The 16566-nt window shown below is 39.1% G+C and overlaps 1 protein-coding gene across 3 annotated transcripts in view; it reads left to right on the top strand.

The window, feature by feature from the left end:
• Positions 1 to 16566, top strand: part of crsp7 (cofactor required for Sp1 transcriptional activation, subunit 7) — a 159696-nt gene that overhangs the window by 7726 nt on the left and 135404 nt on the right. Inside the window, exon 1 of one of the 3 annotated variants that reach the window (XM_048559836.2) lies at positions 4073 to 4096. The exons of 1 other annotated variant lie outside the window; for it this stretch is intronic. The gene's annotated coding sequence lies outside the window, so the exon portion shown is untranslated. Of the gene's footprint in view, positions 1 to 4072; positions 4171 to 16566 lie in introns of those variants that run through there. One more of the 3 variants, XM_048559837.2, reaches the window with a different exon arrangement.

The raw sequence follows: 16566 nt of genomic DNA, 5'->3' as shown, positions 1-16566 counted from the left end.
CCCAATGAACTGGGTAATTATCAGTACTGGGCAATTTTGTTTCCTGCATAATTCATTTAGATATTTCTGAATGAAAGAAATTTCGAACGCTCAGCTGTCAAAAAGTAACATCCATTTTTGTGTAATGTCTAACGATAAGACCTGGGCTATTTTGCTAGCTGCTGCCACCTTGCATTTTAATCCTTTTGCTTTGACTTAAGTGTGGAAAATGTTCTCTGATGTCTTAGTTGACTGGATTTGTCTCGAGTGTGAATCAGAATCCAATACTAAATTCCAGTCAGTCTTCAAATCTCTCTCTCTCTCTCTCTCTCCCTCCCTCTCTCAAAATGGGCATTTCGATTACTCTGATCCTTGGGTATAAATTAATCTTGCCCGATTTTTTCATAAAGTGGATTACGTGAGCACACCCAGCAGATCTTGCTAATGTTTTACATGAAAACATTTCTCAAATCAGATAGTAAGCCGTCATTAAAATAAAACTTGGCTGTTAATTTTTCAATGTAAAATTTTTGTGAACAATGTCATAACTTCCATGATCACACTATTGAAGCATTCTATGTAAAGCCTATATCCAGCATAACCATGTTTTCATCAAGTGTTTCAATATTGTGGAAATTTTAACCATCTCTTCTGTGCATGTTCTGTCTAATGCTAATTTAATGTTCAATAACCTTGGGAGGAAGAGAGACTATATCAAGGGATTCTATCCTTCAGGGGTACACCCTATACAGAATCCATCTGACTGGAACTTCAGGCCTTCAGAAACTGAATCGATTTGGGCAAAAATAAATTAATGCTCCAGGTGAGGCCTTGTATGCTGTCACCTGACAGTACCTCTGTGATTTCTCAGTGTCTCAAAGATTGTCCCATGATTTGATTTTTCCCCTCAAACCTGCTGTAATCCAGATCATTTCAGCATTGCATAGGATCTTTCCTATAAGGTAGGTCTTGTTACTTTCTGATTTTCTTTCAAGTTCTTGCTTGTGCCTTCATTACGTTTTCATCATTGTATTGTGCTTGCCAAGTATTATCAGTGTATTAACAAATTAATAGTGATTTTAGATGCCTTTCTGAAATCTTTCTCAGTAAGTTTTTAAAGGAGTGTGAATCTCTTTGGGTATCTAGGATGCTCTTAAATCTTGAAAAAAAATGAAATATTTTTGTGTGATTGATAAATAGTCATATCTTTCCACTGTGATACATTTTTGGAAGAAAACAGAAATAGGAAACTTACCTAAGCAAACTTAAGATTTAAGTGAATTTATTTCTTGAATTGCTTCATGATTTCCATTCCACATATTTTTCTATATTTTTCACGTTTTCCTTTCCCCCCATCCAAATCAAGATTTATTTTTGTTTGGACCAGAATAGCCACAATCAAAAATGAAGTCGCCTGTTATCTGGGTTCCAATTCAGTTTTCATCAATTGCCTGGAGTGAGAGGCCATTGAGATATCTTATCTATTTTCTACTGACGGGATGTAGTTATATAACCCCTTTGAGAAAGATTGGGTTATTGAAACTAAAGAAAACATCTCCATAATTATGCAGGTTAAAAACATAGAACTGTGTGCTGTGTAACAAATGGTAGTAAACACAATTCACTTAAAACTGTGAAATGTTTGGCTCCATCATATGTTAAAATGTCATAAATGTCCTCGACACTGTCAAAGAAATGGCTGTGTTTCACTGTGGACAGGGTTTGAAATGCATTTTAGACCGAGTTGCCAAAATTGGGATTATAGAAAAACTGAGCAAGCATGAGGAGCCAAATGATGTATTTCCTCTTCATTTCTTGGGCACAGGGTCACTTTTGAGTGTTCAAATTATATGCTTTTGGTGCATCGCACCATTGTCAGACAGGTGGTGAAGGTGCTTACAGCCCATATTTCAGGAACTTTACATGACTTCATGAAATGCCCCTTTATGAGCATATCCAACTATGTAACTGGCGGTTAATGTAAAAGAATGGCTAAGGTGCAGGACTTTTTGTTATGGATTTGTTGTAAATTACTGAAGAAATCAAGTAGCTCTGACCCAGTAAACTAAGTTTTCAGCCTTGATTATGTGACCTGCTGATGGTTTGCTGTTTTCTACTGCCTTAAGAATGATGAGTTACAAGGGTAACCCACATACTTGTAAACAGGAAAAAAGCTTTTTGTCTCTCCAGTCAGTATACATCCTATAGAATTTTGCTTCTGATTTAGAATGTATCGTGATAAAACTCAATTCATAATTATGTATTAAGACTATGAACAAAGCAATTTCACGTTTGTTTGTGAAATGCAAAGTTATTCACTTCATTAGTCTGCTGGTGATATCTGGCTTAAAACCTAATTAAAGACTCAGCCCTTTCTAATTTTTTTGGTGAATGCCCTGTTTCATGATAAAGCATTGAGGTTAGTTACTGGAAATCATGTGTTTTTTTTTAAAGTCTGAAATACTGTAACACTAGTACACATAGATGAAAATTCTGTTAAAGACCATCAACCCACTAGTTATGTGGCATTTCATCTTTGAATTTTGTGTTGCACCATCATGCAAATATAGAATTTTGAAGGGGTTAGAAAAAGTACAGTAACAAGACAGTGAACAAAATATTAGTTTTGCAGGTGATGCAGGTTTATTACTTGGCATATATTTGTTGAAGTCTTTTGATATTTTTTGGATTGTTTAGTTTTGCACTAGTTCTGGCGTATGCCAGAGCTGGATAGGAGTCTGCCATCTGAGTCCACTGGCTATCAATATATTTTTTGGATTGTAAAATTAATACATGCTAGCATGCTTACACTTTCCAAAGGAATGAATCAAGATAAAGATAACTGAAAGGCACAAAGAAGTAACATTGAGAAGAGCTTGATTTTGATTATTTTGGAATGTGACAATTCATGATAGCAAAGCTTAATTTTGTCACTTTAAAATCAAGGATGTAACAGATAGTTATGATGTTTGAGTAGTGCAAAATAATGAAATACAGTATGATCTGGTTTAGCAGTGTTTGGTGTCTAGAAGCCTTATCTGGCTTGAGATGCTGAGAGGTTTCTACCCTTTGGTTGCTTTAATGGCATGTTTTGAAAGAACAAATTTCCAAGTGGCTTCGTTCTGATATTTTGAGGCAATTTGCAGTTTTATATTGAAGGAGAACATTGTTATGCGGAGTGCTAAAGTCCTTGGGATCTTTCCTTCATTTAAAACTTCTCTTAAAGATAAAAGAGAAATGAATAAATGAAAACCAGGAAGATATGAGTTCCATACTGAAACTAGAACACTTTGCAGTGACACTGGTTGAAAAGTTGCCTCTGAAAATTTATACCTATGATGAAAAACAGCAGTGTTTCTGTATGGATTTGCAATTTCTTATTAGTGTGAAGATTCTCGGTCTCTTGGGACATTGGAGCAAAAAAAAGGCACTTCTGGCAGACAACAAATATTTTCATGTCTGCAACTTGTCAGCCTTTTATTCTGAAGTTTTAATTTTGAGACTTGCTTTCCAATGCCTGAAGTTACTACCCTATTTAATGGGATGCTGTAAAACTCGTAATAATTCTACATGCTTTTTACTTTTTTTAATTTAAAGCATGCCACTTAGAAACCCTATATTCAGATCAATATTATCTAACAGCTGAGCAGTATTTTTGACCTGCTAAACAATTCACCTTGTTCAAATACAATTGTGCGCTGCTGTCCCATTTGAGTTTTGGGCCACCCATCCTCTTGTGAAACATTTTTACTTCTGGGTATTATTTAGTTGCATTTCTTAACGTCAACCAAGTTTCAGTGCTTTGAGTATCCAATCAGTTGCACAGAGAAAAAAAATCAAAGCTTGCTCTGTCTAATCGAGGTACTTTAAATATGACAGTAGAACTGCAGAGCTGCCTGGTAAATCTTCTAATTTCCAGAAGACTAGCGACATTACACAAATCTGCCTGTCAGGTGGCGGAATCTTGGAACACACTTGTGATATTTATGTATATCTGCAGTGTTGGGGTGTAGCAAATTGCGTGTTATTTATGTAGCTAGGATGCTGCCCCTTTAAGAGAGCTAATCAGATGACCCAGAAGGGCGGAGAATGGGCCTGCGTACACCCGGCTGTGGAGGTGGGGACGTAGTAAATTGTGTTCCAGTTCAGATTTACAATTCGTCTACCTTGTGTACAATTTCTGGTTTCCAAGTAAGCACGAAAACAACAGAGGGCATGCTATTTTGAAATAATTCAGTCCAGAGCCTCAGTTGATTGTGCATTTCTTGACATTTATTGTTGTAGTTTTCCTTTCTGCTGTTTGAACAAAATGGCATTTCTACAGTGTTATACATATTCATATCAAATCGTGAACGTTTGTGTTTTTTTTAACAGCAGAAAAGGGTGGTAATTTGGTGTGTAACAGCATCAGTTCATGGTTGTAATGCAAGCTATTTTAAAGGACCGACTTGATTTAATTGTATTCATTTTGTATCATTGGAAACCTAACACAGCTGATCTGTACATATTGAGGATTCTGTCAGTAAATGTAAAGATAAGAAAGAAACAATACAAGATGGGTATCAAATGTTAACAGTTTGCTGTCACTTAGAACGTAGAGCAGAACAGGAACAGGAACAAAAACAGAAGTTGTTGGAAAAGCTCAGCAGGTCTGGCAGCATCTGTGAAGTAAAAAATCCGTTAACGTTTTGGGGCTGGTGGCCCTTCCTCGAACTCTGTGTAGGAGCATGCCCTTCAGCTCACTGTCTGCACTGGCTAAATTAATCCTGTTTGCCTGCGCATGGGCAGTATTCCTGTATTCTCTACCCAATCATCTAACTTAAACATTGCTATCGTATTTGCTTTTACCACCATCCTTCTGAGTTTAAAAAATATCTTACCTTGTGTATGTGTATGTATATATATATCTCCTTTTAAACTCTGTACCTCCACTCTTAAACATCTGAAGGTTACTTTGAAAAATAACTTAAAAAGATGGACAACAAGGCTGCTGCTAACATGGATCCTGAAGCAAAATGCCATTCTGTTTGGTCCAAATAGCCTTTGCTGGCATTTTGTCCTTCACAAACAAGCCTAGGAGAATGGCAAGCACAGTCTTAGATTAGGTAGATACTGGAGAAAATGCAGCTAGGTACTGAAGCTGAATGGCCATTTTCTGTGTTGTGACGTGGCTAATTAACTTTTATAAGAATCTCAAAATCAACTGATTTGAGGGTGTTTATTTTTTACAAATTTGAGACTTCTCACATTAACAGTGTTTAAGCTGTTCTGATTAGATCTTTGGAAGGATGCAGGAGAAAAAGATTGTCTTAAGGTTTGTGCGCAAGTTGGAAAATAAGGATGGGTAAGGTAAACTATAACTGCTGTATGGAATTTTTGTATGCCAAATCTTTAGAATTGTATCCTTGCATGAGCTTGCATTGAGAAGTACCAACATTCATAAGCTGGACACTGGTAAATTAGGGACCTTCTGTATAGTTTAGATGCTTCCAATTCAGTAAATGAACTTCCCACCTCAGTCACCTTGTCCAGTCTGCTCCTACCTTTTACTCAAATCCATAAACAAGACTTGTGCTGTGTACAGAGGAAAATATGGGCAAGTTACACTGTTCCAAAATGCTAAGAAAGCCAGTGCAGACATGATGGGCCAAATGGCCATTTTCTGTCTGTAGCTTGTTGATTCTGTAGGCAGGGCCTGGTAGGATTGCCATTGGTGAGTTGTTCTGAGTCCATAATTCAATAAATTTCTTGAAATAAGTTTGTACACTTTGCTATTTTGAATTGAAAGTTAAGGTTTCCGGTTTATTACCATAACCACTAGTATATGCTGGTTTGGTTGAAATTTACCAGTTGTATTTTCTCATTCAAACTTCAAGTGACTAGTTTCCTTACTAAACCTTAATTATTTTTTGTTACCGTTTCTTTGTACGATGGAATGGAATGTAATGTTTACTGTCTAATTCAATGGAACAAAAATACTGTTCACAATTTGATGACTGGCCCTTATTTTTAAACTGGCTCTATGACCAGAATGGTATTTCAAATCTATACTTGAGTCCTGAAATCTGATTTTACTGTGTAAAGAACCACATCAATATAATTCAAATAGTAATTCAAATTCTAACCCATTTTTATTGGATCTGTAATATGTATTATCAGTTTGATAACTTTTGCCGACAAGCTGTAATGTTGTTGACCGTTAAAGGATTAGCTTGCATAGATTCCACTCAAAAACAACAATTCTAATTCTAATTTAAAAACTTGACCACATGCTTCAGTGGTGTGTAGTAACACCTCTAAACAGGTTGATTAGAAAATATCTACCTGGTCGCTATTCTCAACTTTGGGTAATCCTTTTGGATGTGGGACTTGAATTTTGGCCACCTGATCCAGACTAAGGAAAACTGGCACAAGAACCCTGCAGATACTTTGTTGTAGACTGAATTAAAAGCTATCTGCATAAATTGTCACTAACCCATAGCAAGTCATGCTGCCAAAGCATTGCTGCAGGCTGAAGTATGCATTTCGGTGGAATAGTGCTGTGTAGTTGGTGCGCAAACTGCCCAAAATTACGACAAATTTGAACCATTCATTGTTCTTTAGAACTTCACAGATTACATTGACATCTCCTAAGCTTCATTTTTAGAACACAAATTTTGTGAATCATATGGAATTTTTCCAAATAGTGGTTGTTCACTTGCAAACTAAGATTGAATATAACTGGCATCAGTCATGTTTGACCCCTTTGTCTCCTAATTCCCGACAACAGAATCGTACATTAATCTTGAAATATCTGAATGACTTGAGTAAGTAAACCAATCTGTTGTGTAAATCAGATGCCAAGAGGAAACCAAAATATCTTACAGACATGAGTTTAGACTTATTATAACATAGAACAGTTCAGCACATTACAGGCCCTTCAGTCCACAATGTTGTGTCAAACTTTTACCCTAAACCCAAGGTCTATCTAACCTCCACCCCTACCTTTATATTGTCATCCATATGCCTATCTAATAGCAGCTTAAATGCTCCTAATAATGGCCGTCTTCATTACCCTCTGTCAATGCATTCCATGCCCCAACCACTCTGAGTGAAGAACCTACCTCTGACGTTTCCCATATATCTACTACCACTCAGTTTTAAACTATGCCCCCTTGTAATAACTACCTCCACCCTAGGAAAATGTCTCTGGCTGCCCAGTCTATCTATACCTCTGATCACTTCGTACACCCTCTATCAAGTCACCTCTCATCCTTTGTTCTAAAGAGAAAAGCTCGAGCATGCTCAACTTTTCGTCATAAGACCTTCCCTCCATTCCAGGCAACATCCTGGCAAATGTCCTGTGCACCTTTTTCCAATGCTTCCACATCTTTCCTGTAATGAGGCGATCAGAACTGGACACAATACTCCAGATGTGGCCAAACCAGGCTTTTGTATAGCTGCAGCATAACTTCACGGCTCTTGAACTCAATCCCTCTTGTTAATGAAATCTAACACACCGTCCGCAGCCTTAACAACTCTATCCACCTGGGTAGCAGTTTTCGGGGAACAGTGGACGTGAGCCCCAAGATCCCTCTGCTCCTCCACATTCTAAGAATCTTTTCGTTATCCCTGTATTCTGCTTTCAAATTTGACCTTCCAGAATGAATCACCTCACACTTGTCAGGGTTAAACTCCTGCCACTTCTCAGCCCAGCTCTGCATCCTATCAATGTCCCTTTGTAACCTGGAACTATCTCTAACTCTGCACTATCCACAACTCAACCCACCTTTGTATTGTCCAAGAACTTACTAATCCACCCGCCCACTCCTACATCTACACCATTGACAAAAATCAAAAATAGAAGAGGACCCAGAACAGATCCTTGTGATACACTACTTGAACTGAGCACCATGTTGAATATTTTCCATCCACTACCACCCTTTGTCTTCTAAGGGTCAGCCAATTCTGAATCCAATCTGCCACATTCCCCCCTATCCCATGCCTCCTTACTTTCTGCATGAGCCTACCATGGGGAACCATTTCAAACACCTTACTTAAATCCATGGATACCACCTCCAGTGCTCTACCTTCATCCACGTGTTTGGTCACCTCTTCAAAGAATCCAATAAAGGTCTGTGAGGCATGATGTACCCCTCACAAATCCATGCTGATTATCACGAATTAAACTGTGCCTATTCCAAGTGATCATAAATCTTATCTCTCAGAACCCCTTCCAATAATTTGCCCACCACTGAAGTAAGACTAACTGGCCTGTAATTTCCAGGGTTATCCCTGTTCCTTTTTTGAACAAAGGAATGACGTTTGGCTCTCTCCAATCTTCTAGCACGATACCCGTGGATGGTGGGGACGAGAAGATCACGCGATCTCTTCCCTCGCTTCCCAGAGAATTCTTGGATAAATTCCGTCAGGCCCGGGGGACTTGTCTATCTTCAAGTTCCTCAAAATTCCTAGTACGTTTTCCTTATTAACATCCACTTCCTCTAGGCTAGCATTATTAAATTGAGTAGGTGATCTAATTTCTTTTGAGAAAATTATGTTGGTTTATTTTGTGTATAAATTCTGAAATCGTGGATAAGAGATACGTAAACAACAGCATGTAACAAAATAATTTTGTTTTAATTTTCTGGGAAGGCAAGCATTTCAGGCAGGATGTTGGATTACGGTACAAAGATCTAAGGTAGAATATCGATGGCTATGACGAAATTGTACTCCATTCAAAATTATGACTAATAAACTTAGTAAGATGAGAGGTCTGGAAGTGGAGACTGGCAATTATGACATCGCTGAAATGAATTGGTGCCCTCCATTCAAACTAAATTTGAATTTATGCAACTGTGTGATTCTATAACCAACTAAACAGCACTAACCAAGTTAATCAATTAATTCAAAATGTATGGCCAGCTACTTCCAAAAGACTAAAGTAAAGCAAGCCCAATATGCAAAGTAGTTTGTGTGAGGGAAGTTAAATTCTTTGTTATTAGAGAGGTTGTGGAACTTTGGATTGAAATCTGTATAGTAGCTCTTCATGTCATCGACCTATTACAGGGTGTTTAAAATTTCTGTGCGTCAGTTTTTTTCTAGATTAATTTTAGGCCAAGGTTAAATGCTTTTTAATATTTAATTTCTATAATGATAATGAGCTGGAAGGTTCGTTTTCAGACGTTTCGTCACCATTCTAGGTAACACCAGTGAGCCTCCGAAGCGCTGGTGTTATGTCCCACTTTATTTATCTGGTTAGGTTTCCTTGGGTTGGTGATGTCATTTCCTGTTCTTTTTCTCAGGGGGTGGTAGATTGGCTCCAAATCAATGTGTTTGTTGATGGAATTCCGGTTGGAATGCCATGCTTCTAGGAATTCTCATGCGTGTCTCTGTTAGGCTTGTCCTAGGATAGATGTGTTGTCCCAATCAAAGCGGTGTCCTTCCTCATCTGTATGTAAGGATACGAGTGATAGTGGGTTATGTCGTTTTGTGGCTAGTTGATGTTCATGTAGCCTGGTGGCTAGCTTTCTGCCAGTTTGTCCAATGTAGTGTTTGTCACAGTTCTTGCAAGGTATTTTGTAGATGACATTCGTTTTATTTGTTGTCTGTATAGGGTCTTTTAAGTTCATTAGCTGCTGTTTTAGTGTGTTGGTGGGTTTGTGGGCTACCCTGATGCCAAGAGGTCGTCATTTCACAGAATCTCACAATTGCTGCACCTAGAAAGAGGCCATTTGACCCTTTTTTTTGCTTGCACCAGCGCTTCATACAAACATCTTTGACTGTCAATCTCCTTTTCCCATGACCTTGGCATTATTTCAGTCCAATTAGTCAGTGAGTGCCATCCTACGTACCTCCACTGGACCTGCCTCTGCCACATTTCAAGCTGTGCATTCTGTGCCGTGACTATACACTGTGTACAAGTTTCTTTTCCTCACCTTGCATCTTGTTTGACTAGATGTGCAGTGCTGTAGGAAACTGGTATGCGCACAGTCCAGGAACCCTTGATCATCAGTGCCCCTTACACTGTAGTTACCCAGTCTCAATATTGGAAACTGAAATCCCCCATTGTAACTACTGTAATGCTTTTATCATTCTGGAATTGGTCTGTCTGTATGTTGTCCACAAGTTGGACTATAGATATTACCAAACAGTGTAATTATACTCTTATTTTCCCTTAGCTCTAGCCAAATTGACAGTCCTTGAACTGTGTCCACCGTAGCACCTTCCTTCAGCACTGCTGCCAAAGCTTTTCATCTTGCATTCATTGGAGCAAGCTCATGAACTTCAAATTTTGAATAATCACAATTTATACTGCAGGAAAAAAGGATTCTGCTTCGCAAGTTTAATTTGTTGGAGCTGTAGTCATGGAACAATGAAGGAATTACAGGCACCCCAACTACTGGGTAATGCAAAAAAATACAAACTTATATATTCCTTTCATTTTCAGAGAACTGATCCCTGTACGTGAATGTATGTTGCTTCTCTCAATCTTAAACGAGCCATGTTACAAACTCTGAGTAGGGCCTGCCGATGCTGGAGAATGTGAGATAACAAGGTGTAGAGCTGGATGAACACAGCAGACCGATCAGGAAAGCTGACTTTTTGTGTACAGACCCTTCTTCAGCTTTCTTGCTCCTTTGCTGCTTGGCCTGCTGTGTTCATCCAGCTCTACACCTTGTTATCTCATGTTACAAACTCTGTTGTTTATCTTCACTTAGTTAGTAATGTAGCTGTAGTGTACTCTGGATTAATCACTAGCCTCGCGCTGCAATTGAATGGTCCGGCACATTCCTCACTGTACAATTAACATGAAGCCAGGAGGCCAATTCAATTTCAACAAGGAACAACCTTGCCATAGAGGTACTGCTGTTCTGCAGGTGCAACACGGTAGACAATCTGCATGCTATCACTACAGCTAAGTGATCCCACAGCTAATGAGTCTCTGCACCCAGAATGGTCATGGGCAACTAACAACAGTAGAGAGGAATTTGCACAAACATCCTCATTCTCCATGATGTAGAGGCCAGCAGTTCAGTGCGAAGACCCAAGCTTTAAAATACAGACATCTAAATTTCTCTTTAGCTAGAAGTGCCGAGTGAATGATGTACCTTGATCTCCTTGAGGTTCCCCAAATTTAGCAAAATTCATTTGCTCTGATTTCAAAAAAACAGTAAAGGCATTAGATGCAACCAAAGGCTTTCAAACCTGATAAGGTTCTGTCTGTGATAATGAAGACCTGTGTTTCAGAAATAACTGCTAAACAGGCCATGATGGAAGATTGTTTAGGTATGTCATGTGCATAAAAGAAGCAGAGAGAATGGAGTATAAATGTGTGGAGGTTTTGCTAAAACGGTACATGATGGTCAGACCACAGCTGGAATGCTTGACAGGGTAGGTGCAGAAAGGTTCCCTTTTATGGAAGAATCTTGAGCTAGAGGGCATAATCTCAGAATAAGGAGCAAGCATTTAGATAGAGATTAAGAATTTCTTGAGGGTAGTGAGTCTGCAGAGTGTTGTTGAGACTTTGAGGCAGAGATACTTTTAATCAGGAAGCGAATCAAGATTTATAGGGAAGAGCAGGAAAGTAGAACAAAAACAAGTTGCTGGTGAAACTAGATCTGGCAGCATCAGTGTTTCAAGTCAGCAGAACCCTTGGATACAGAAGTTGGGTAATGAAGAAGGATTTAAAAGTTGGATCTATAGCCATTAAATTTATTAGAGCAAGAGATGATTTAATTGAAACATATAGGATCCTGAGGGGATTTAGAACATAGAACATTACAGCACAGTACAGGCCCTTCAGCCCTCGATGTTGTGCCGACCTGTCATACCGATCTGAAGCCCATCTAACCTACACTATTCCATGTACATCCATATGGTTGTCCAATGATGACTTAAATGTACCTAAAGTTGGCGAATCTACAACCTTTGCAGGCAAAGCGTTCCATTCCCTTACTACTCTCTGAGTAAAGAAACTACCTCTGACATCTGTCCTATATCTTTCACCCCTCAATTTAAAGCTGTGCCCCCCCCGTGCTCACCATCACCATCCTAGGAAAAAGGCTCTCCCTATCCACCCTATCTAACCCTCTGATTATTTTATATGTTTCAATTAAGTCGCCACTCAACCTTCTCTCTAACGAAAACAGCCTCAAGTCCCTCAGCCTTTCCTCGTAAGACCTTCCCTCCATTTGAAATGGCAAATGCTGAGAGGATGTTTCGTTGGAATTCGTTGCCTCACCTGAGCATATTAATTAAAAAGTAATGCTAATTTGCATTCCTGACCGACAAGAGAATCAGTATAGGGAGTAGGCAGTAACACCAAATGGTGGAGCAGGCTAGGGGACGTGTACTTCTATTTTATGTGGATTGAGTAGTTTTTGGATTGTGTAGCTGGCAGTGATTCTAGCGATTTAAGGTGGGGGGGCAAGGACATAAATGGCTTTAAAAATAATAAGAATTTGTTAAACTAAGACTTTTGGTTCATTGCAATCCAATGTAAGCCAGCAACTAAAGGACTGATGGTTGGATAGGTTCTGATGCGTTATTAAGTGCAGACAGCAAATTCTTGAATAACTTCAAGCTTAGCGAAAGAAAGTGAAACTAGGTATGTCTTCTGAATAGTCTAATCTAGAGGTAACAAAGGTATAAATGGGTGTTTCAGCATATTCTTGCAAAATCTGGCAATGTTATTAGTGGTGCAAGTATGTGTTCTTGGTGATGATGTGAATATTTCGGCAGGGAGCACAAACAGACTGGGATAGTTACCATTTTGCTAGGGAATGTAATGGAATTGATGGCTGAAGTGAAATTTTCATTAGGGATGGATAAAATAAGTGCTTCTCAGTGTTTAATTGTACAGTCACAACAAGATGTTGGATGAAAGTCTCATCTTTTCAAAATGCAGTAAGTCATTAGATGTGATCATTAGGCAAGAGATCTTCCACATACCTGTAAAAACAAAACTACTTTCATCTGATTTTACTAAGAGGCAGCATTGTACAATCTATAAGATGCACTGCAGAAATTCTCTAAGGCTTATTGAAAACATCATCTCGTCCCTGTTGGTGAGAAGAGCATAGAAAGTGGGTTCATGACTGTCTGCACATCTGTATCCCACCACAGCAGGCAAATATCTCATCCAAAGGACAGCACTTTTGATAATGCAGCACTCAGTATTGTACTGGATTGCTCGTGCACGTTGTGTACAAATCTGTAGCATGAAACTTGGACTTGTAACCTTCTGGTAAAAAGTTCAGAATACTGGAAACATAGAATCCCTATAGTGTGAAAACAGGCCAGTCGGCCCAACAAATATGTACCGACCCTCAGAGCACCCTACCCAGACCCATCCCCCCGCCATAACTCACCTAATTTACACATGCCTGAACACTACGGGCAGTTTAGCATGGCCAATCCACATCTCTGGACTGAGAGGAAACTGGAGCACCTGGAGGAAACCCAAGCAGACACAGGGAGAATGTGTAAACTCCACATAGATAGTGGCCTGAGGGTTGAATCGAACCCTCCTCCCTGTTGTTGAGGCAGCAGTGCCAACCACTGTGCTGCCCCATACTACTGTTGGATAAACTAATAATAGAAGTATGCTAAATGGGAGTTAATATTTTAGTCTGATTACTGCATGCTTTAAGTCACACTTGTTTTTAATATTTTCTCTCCTGCATATTGTATTCTGGTTAAGTGATACCTTTTAACAATTCCCACCTTGCCTTGCTGTTTCCTCTTAAATAATAAACTAATCAGAACTAGGAGCAGGAATACGCCTTTTGGCCCTTCAACCCTGCTCTCTCATTGTAGTCTGAACTCCTTTGCCTCCTTGTAATGCGCACTTGTCAAGTAAAAATCTGTTTTAACTCCCATTTCCCCTCTTCTCCATTAAAATAGTGAGACCCCCTTTGTACTTAGACCATGCTCCTGAATGTAGATTCCACCCTACTCCATATAGTTTTTTTTCTAAGAAAACTGTTTTGTGTTCACAGATGCTGCCAGACCTGCTGTGTTTCTCCAGCATCAACAGTTCTGTTTGTTTTCATATCGGTTCATACAAGCCCCCATCAGAATTTTGTTTCAGTCTTGTTGCATTATCCTCATTATTCTAATTTTGTTTAATGCTCAATGTTCCCTCATTGTGGGAATCTGTCTGGTGAACCTCCTCTATATGGTGTTAATTGTAAGCAGGTTACTTCGAGATCAAAACTGAGCATAGTTCTCTAGGTGTGAACTCACTGATGCCCTGTACAGTTATGATTTCCTTGCTTGGAAACACCATTTCCCTTATTTTAAAGCCCAGCAGATGATTTGCTGCTTTAATCACTTGCCATGCCTGCATGTTAACATTTTGTGGTTCTTCTGCAACAATTCCCAGAATCCTGTGCTGTAATATTCTTCAGTCTTTGTGTTTTGAAATAAAATCTCCTTTTCGTTTTTTTGCCAAGGTGAATAACTTCACATTATCCCACTTAATATTTCATTGCCAAATTTTACTCCTTGTTAACCTGTTTGTCGCTTTGCAAACTGTGTCCTTCTCTCTACTTGCCTTCCTACTTGTCTTTGTTTTCAGCAAATTTGAATTACCATACATTTGGTCACTTCATTTCAGTCATTCATATAAAGTGTAGATAGTTGAGACCCTAGCACTGATCCCTTTGGAACTCTTTGTTTACAGTTTACTAGCTTAAAAATGAACTCTTTATTTCAACTCTACTACCTTGAAGCCCAGATAGAGGATTGTTTAAATTAATAGTCAATCCCAGCACCATGAGCTCGTTGTGTTGTAATCTCTCATGCAACCCCTTGTTGCAACCTTCTGATAATTCAACAACATTAACTACTTATTCCTCTTTAGCGACTCATCTTTTGAAAAGATGATTTTTGCCTATTGTATTGTAATTTTGTAAATGTGCTGTTACCACTTCAATGGACCCTGCATTTGCTCAATTGTAGATGTTGAAGTAACTTACCTATAGCTTCTTGGTTTGTTTCCGTCAAGAAAAAGGTGTTGCATTTGTAGTTTTCCAAGATTGATCTTTCCATAATCTAGGGACTTGAAGGATTGTAGCCAGTACATTCACTATGTTTGTAGCCACTTTCCTCTTCCCATTTTCCTATAGTGATGGTTGTTTCAAATTCTTCCCTTTTGCCTCCTGACTTCTATTTTGTTTGGATGTTTTGTGTAATGTTTACCATGAAGTCAGTTAAAAATAATTGTTTGAAGTCTTTGTCATTTCCACGTTTTTGGAGGATGAGACCGCTTGCCTTTGCCATGCTTTTCCTTCTGTTCTTACTGGTTTAAGACCATAAGACATAGGAGTGGAAGTAAGGCCATTTGGCCCGTCAACACCACTCACCCATTTAAATCATGGCTGGGCATTTCAACTCCACTTCCCTGCGCTCTCCCCGTAGCCCTTGATTCCTTCTGAGATCAAGAATTTGTCGATCTCTGCCTTGAAGGCATCCAACGTCCTGGCCTCCACTGCACTCTGTGGCAATGAATTCCACAAGCCCACCACACTCTGGCTGAAGAAATGTTGTCTCATTTCAGTTTTAAATTTACCCCCACTAATTTTAAGGCTGTGCCCTCGGGTCCTAGTCTCCCCGCCTAACGGAAACAACTTCCTAGCGTCCACCCCTTCCAAGCCATACATTATCTTGTAAGTTTCTATTAGATCCTCCCCTCAACCTTCTAAACTCTAATGAATACAATCCCAGGATCCTTAGCCGTTCATCATACGTTAAACCTACCATTCCAGGGATCATCCGTGTGAATCTCCGCTGGACACGCTCCAGGGCTAGTATGCCCTTCCTGAGGTGTGGGGCCCAAAATTGGACACAGTATTCTAAATGGGGCCGAACTAAAGCTTTATAAAGCCTCAGAAGCTCATCGCTGCTTTTATATTCCAACCCTCTTGAGATAAACGCCAATATTACATTCGCTTTCTTAATCATGGACTCTGCCTGCAAGTTAACCTTTAGGGAATCCTGGACCAACACTCCCAGATCCCTATGCACTTAATGTCTGTTCATTGTTTATTGTCTGTTTTTGTATTTTATGCTAGTGTTTACTTCCTCCTCTACTTTCTTGTTCATGACTTGGTAGTTATCCTTTGTTTTCTAAGATTTTTCCAATTCTCTGGTACCATTAATCTTCACAGCATCGTATGCCTTTCTTTTAGTCTGCCATTCTTAATTTGGTAGTGTAATACTTAAGTTTAGGCAAAACAAGTCTTTGTTCAGCAATATTTCTCATCTTGCACTCAACAGGGTCATGAAGGAATTGACTTCTGATCAAAGGTTAAACAGGTTGGGACTCTTAACTTGTTGGAATTTAGAAGAATTGAGAACTGATATCATTGAACCATATAGGAATCTTAAGGGGCTTGACAGGGTAAATGCTGAAAAGGATGTTTTCCCCTTATGGACCAGAGGGTATGGTCTCAATAAAGGGGGTGCCAATTTAAGGTGGAGATAAGGAGGAATTTCTCCTCTTCCAGAGTTGTCTTTCGAGCTGCTTGTTGCAGCGAACTATGGGCATTGAGTCCTTGTGTATATTTAATGTTGAAAAGATTCTTGATCAGTTGGTGAATT

This window comes from Stegostoma tigrinum, chromosome 30 (genome assembly GCF_030684315.1).
Source record: "Stegostoma tigrinum isolate sSteTig4 chromosome 30, sSteTig4.hap1, whole genome shotgun sequence".
NCBI lineage: Eukaryota > Metazoa > Chordata > Chondrichthyes > Orectolobiformes > Stegostomatidae > Stegostoma > Stegostoma tigrinum.
Note: the sequence above shows the minus strand (reverse complement) of the source record. Positions and strands in the feature narration are given on the sequence as shown.